Consider the following 5,268-nt stretch of genomic DNA (forward strand, 5'->3'; position numbering starts at 1 on the left):
TTGCCATAGGGCCCCAGTACATCATGTTTATGACCATTGCCATAGGGCCCCTAGTACATCATGTTTATACCCTTGCCATAGGGCCCCAGTACATCATGTTTATGACTGTGTGTAATGTGTGTTGTGGTGTTCAGGTGAATACTGGATCGATCCTAACCAGGGCTGTACCGGAGACTCCTTCAAGGTCTACTGTAACTTCACCGCTGGAGGAGAGACCTGTATCTACCCCGACAAGAAGTCTGCTGGCGTACGTCACTGGGAAACAATGTCTATAGTGTCCATGGATACAAGAACAACCTGCATGTTCACACTCGCTGTTAGACCTTTTCTGTATATATATATATATATATATTATTCAGAGACATTAACAGTCAGCCTGTTGTTTTATGTCTGTGTAACAGGTCAGAATCTCGAACTGGCCCAAGGAGTCTCCAGGATCATGGTTCAGTGAATTCAAACGGGGAAAAATAGTAAGTGGAGAAAATATCCACCTCTCAAAGCAGTTATAGATTTCTGATATTCACAGTCACTTTCAATGACAACTGTCACCCTTTCTCTACCTCCCCCTCCCCCTCTGCCCCCTCTCCTCTACCTCCCCCTCCCTTCCTCCCCTCCCCTCCCCTGCCCTCTCCTCTACCTCCCCCTCCCCCTCCCCTTCCCTCCCCGTCCCCCTCTGCCCTCTCTCCTCTACCCCTCCCTCCCTCCCCTCCCCTCCCCTCTGCCCTCTCTCCTCTACCCTCCCTCCCCTCTGCCCTCCCTCACACCTCCCTCTCCCTCCTCTGCCCTCTCTCCTCTACCTCCCCCTCCCCCTCCCCCTCCCTCCCCCTCTGCCCTCTCTCCTCTACCCCTACCCTCCCCCTCTGCCCTCTCTCCTCTACACCTCCCTCTCCCTCCCCCTCTGCCCCTCCCTCCCCCTCTGCCCCCTCTCCTCCTGCCTCCCCTCCTCCTCTGCCCCTCTCCTCTACCTCCCCTCCCCTCCCCTCCCCCTCTGCCCCCTCTCCCTCTACCTCCCCTCTGCCCCCTCTCCCTTCCTCCTCTCTCCCTCCTCCTCTGCCCTCTCCTCTACCCCCCCAGTTGAACCATGTGGACATGGAGGAGAACACCATCCAGACGGTCCAGATGACCTCTCCTGAAGCTGCTCAGCTCAACGGCCCGTCCAGAATTTCACCTACATCTGCCACCAGTCTGTAGCCTGGTACGATGCCAAGGCAGATTTGCCACGACATGTTGGCTCTACGCTTCCTGGGTTATAACGACGAGGAGATGTCCTACGATAATCAACCCCTCATCAAGGGCACTTTCAGATGGATGCTCAGTAAGGACACAGTATAGATTATATACAGGTTGTTGTATAGAGTATTTAGGTTTTTTATATACAGGCTATATTATATACAGGTTATATTATATACAGTATTTAGGTTTTATTATATACAGGCTATATTATATACAGGTCATATTGTATAGAGTATTTAGGTTTTATTATATACAGGCTATATTATATACAGGTTATATTGTATAGAGTACTAGGTTTTATTATATACAGGCTATATATTATATACAGGTTATATTGTAAGTAGAGTATTTAGGTTTTATTATATACAGGCTATATTATATACAGGTTATATTGTATAGAGTATTTTGTTTTATTATATACAGGTTATATTATATACAGGTTATATTATATAGAGTATTTAGGTTTTATTATATACAGGCTATATTATATACAGGTTATATTATATATACAGGTTATATTGTATTTAGGTTTTATTATATACAGGCTATATTATATACAGGTTTATTATATACAGGTTATATTATAGAGTAATTAGTTGTATTATATACAGGTTATATTACATAGAGTATTTAGGTTATATTATATACAGGTTATATTATATACAGGTTATATTGTATAGAGTATTTAGGTTTTATTATATACAGGCTATATTATATACAGGTTATATTATATATGGTATATATTGTTATAGAGTAATTAGGTTGTATTATATACAGGTTATATTACATAGAGTATTTAGGTTATATTATATACAGGTTATATTATATACAGGTTATATTGTATAGAGTATTTAGGTTTTATTATATACAGGCTATATTATATACAGGTTATATTATATACAGGTTATATTACATAGAGTATTTAGGGTTTATTATATACACGTTATATTATATACAGGTTATATTATATACAGGTTATATTATATACAGGTTATATTGTATAGAGTATTTAGGGTTTATTATATACACGTTATATTATATACAGGTTATATTATATACAGGTTATATTATATACAGGTTATATTATATACAGGTTTTATTATATACAGGTTATATTATATACAGGTTATATTATATACAGGTTATATTATATAGAGTATTTAGGTTATATTATATACAGGTTATATTATATACAGGTTATAATATATAGAGTAATTAGGTTGTATTATATACAGGCTATATTATATACAGGATATATTATATACAGGATATATTATATAGAGTAATTAGGTTGTATTATATACAGGCTATATTATATACAGGTTATATTATATACAGGTTATATTATATACAGGTTATATTATATAGAGTAATTAGGTTGTATTATATACAGGTTATATTATATAAAGGATATATTACATAGAGTATTTAGGTTGTATTATATACAGGTTATATTATATAGAGTATTTAGGTTATATTATATACAGGTTATATTATATACAGGTTATATTATATAGAGTATTTAGGTTATATTATATACAGGTTATATTATATAGAGTAATTAGGTTGTATTATATACAGGCTATATTATATACAGGTTATATTATATAGAGTATTTAGGTTATATTATATACAGGTTATATTATATACAGGTTATATTATATACAGTATGTAAATTATATTCTATACAGTTTGTAGGTTATATTATATGCAGTGTTTAGGTTATTTTCTATACAGGTTATATTGATCCTGGTAACTGGTAGTTCTTTATCAGATCTTGATCACCACAGTAACTCGCTCTCCCTTGTCCCACCCCCTCTTTCCCCTTCCTCTCCTCCGCCTTTCACTTCCACTCTCCCCCCTCCTCCGCCTTTCCTTCCACCCCCCCTCCTCCTCCTTTCCTTTCACCATCATCCATCACCTTCCCTTCCACCCCCTCCTCCGCCTTTCCTTCACACCCTTCCTCCTCCACGTCCGTTCCATTCCACCTCTCCGCCATTCCTCTCCGCCCTTCCTCTCCGCCTCTTCATTCCCTCCTCCGCCTTCCTACCTCATCGTCTTCCTTCACCCTCCTCCGCTTCCCTTCCACTCTCCACCCTCCCCTCCGTCCTTCCTCTCACCCTCCCTCCGTCTTCCCTTCCACTCTCCCCCTCCTCCGTCTTCCTTCCACCCTCCCTCACCTTTCCCTTCCACTCTCCCCCTCCTCCGTCTTCCCTTCCACTCTCCCCCTCCTCACCTTCCTTCCACTCTCCCCCTCCTCCGCCTTCCTTCCACCCTCCTCACCTTTCCCTTCCACCCTCCCCCTCCTCCGTCTTCCTTCCCACCCTCCTCACCTTTCCTTCCACTCTCCCCCTCCTCCGCTTCTTCCCTTCCACCCCCTCCTCCATCTTCCCTTCCACTCTCCCCCTCCTCCGCCTTTCCCTTCCACTCTCCCCTCCTCCGTCTTCCCTTCCACCCTCCCTCTCCTTTCCCTTCCACTCTCCCCCTCCTCCGTCTTCCCTTCCACTCTCCCCTCCTCCGCCTTCCCTTCCACTCTCCCCTCCTCCGTCTTCCCTTCCACTCTCCCCCTCCTCCGCCTTCCCTTCCACCCTCCTCACCTTTCCCTCCACTGTCCACCATCCTCCGCCTTCCCTTCCCTCTCCCCCTCCTCCGCCTTTCCTTCCCACCCTCCTCACCTTTCCCTTCCACTCTCCCCCTCCTCCGTCTTCCCTTCCACTCTCCCCCTCCTCCGTCTTCCCTTCCACTCTCCCCCTCCTCCGTTCTTTCCACTCTCCACCCTCCTCCGTCTTCCCTTCCACTCTCCCCCTCCTCCGTCTTCCCTTCCACTCTCCCCTCCTCCGCCTTTCCTTCCACTCTCCCCCTCCTCCGTCTTCCTTCCACTCTCCCCCTCCTCCGTCTTCCCTTCCACTCTCCCCCTCCTCCGCCTTTCCTTCCACTCTCCCCCTCCTCCGTCTTCACTTCTATCCTCTCCAGCTGAAGTCAGGATACTCCAAGGCGGTGATGGAGATCAACACTCCTCGCATCGACCAGGTGCCCATCATCGACGTCATGTTCAATGACTTTGGTGAACCCAGCCAGCGGTTCGGTTTCGAGGTGGGCCCTGTCTGCTTCATGGGCTAGGACCTGACCACCACCCCCGACTCCCGACCAGCTGAAGGACAGGGTTAGAGGGTGTTCTGTTCCATGCATGCCTTGTACTGCCGACTGAATACCTGACAACAATCACTCACCCTCCCTATACTCCACTCGACCTGGCCTCAGGCTCTAAACCAAACCTGTGTTTTTTATCCTTGATAAGGTGATCAGACCACCAGTTTCAGACCAGCAGCACGCTGCCCCCCACTCGAGAACAGCGTGCCGCCCTCCTCTGCCCTGTCGTAGAAGCATTGTCCCAGGGGAACACTCCTCGCCCTTGTAGGGCCAATCATATAGTGACTTTACCTTGTAACAGGAGATGAGGAATAAAGGGCGTTTGATGCCGTCGACGGACAGTGGTGCACTTTCAGCAAACAGAGGAGGATCCACTCACCCCAACGCCCCCTTTCCTCTCCTCGTCTTTCCCCCTTCTCGTCCCTTACACCATGACCTCATCATCCCTTCCCAAGCCTCCCTGTCTGATAGCTGCAGTCCCCTCCTCCCTTCCCCAGTCTCCCTGTCTGGTACGCCAGTCTCCTCGTCCCTCCCCCAGCCTCCCTGTCTGGTGGCTCAGTCCCTCGTCCTCCCCAGCCCAGCCTCCCTGTCTGGTAGCTCCAGTCTCCTCGTCCCTCCCCCAGCCCAGCCTCCCTGTCTGGTAGCTCCAGTCCCCTCCTCCCTTCCCAAGCCTCCCTGTCTGGTAGCGCCAGTCTCCTCGTCCCTCCCCCAGCCTCCCTGTCTGGTAGCTCCAGTCTCCTCGTCCCTCCCCCAGCCCAGCCTCCCTGTCTGGTAGCTCCAGTCTCCTCGTCCTCTCCCCAGCCCAGCCTCCCTGTCTGGTAGCTGCAGTCCCTCGTCCCTCCCCCAGCCCAGCCTCCCTGTCTGGTAGCTCCAGTCCCCTCCTCC

General features: G+C 46.9%; 1 pseudogene; it reads left to right on the plus strand.

Moving 5' to 3' along the window:
- Nucleotides 1-134: 134 nt before the first annotated feature.
- On the plus strand, nt 135-4,721 carry LOC124030696 (annotated as a pseudogene).
- The last annotated feature ends 547 nt before the right edge of the window (nt 4,722-5,268 follow it).

The sequence above is a fragment of the Oncorhynchus gorbuscha genome, unplaced genomic scaffold (assembly GCF_021184085.1).
Source record: "Oncorhynchus gorbuscha isolate QuinsamMale2020 ecotype Even-year unplaced genomic scaffold, OgorEven_v1.0 Un_scaffold_14062, whole genome shotgun sequence".
Taxonomy (NCBI): Eukaryota; Metazoa; Chordata; class Actinopteri; order Salmoniformes; family Salmonidae; genus Oncorhynchus; species Oncorhynchus gorbuscha.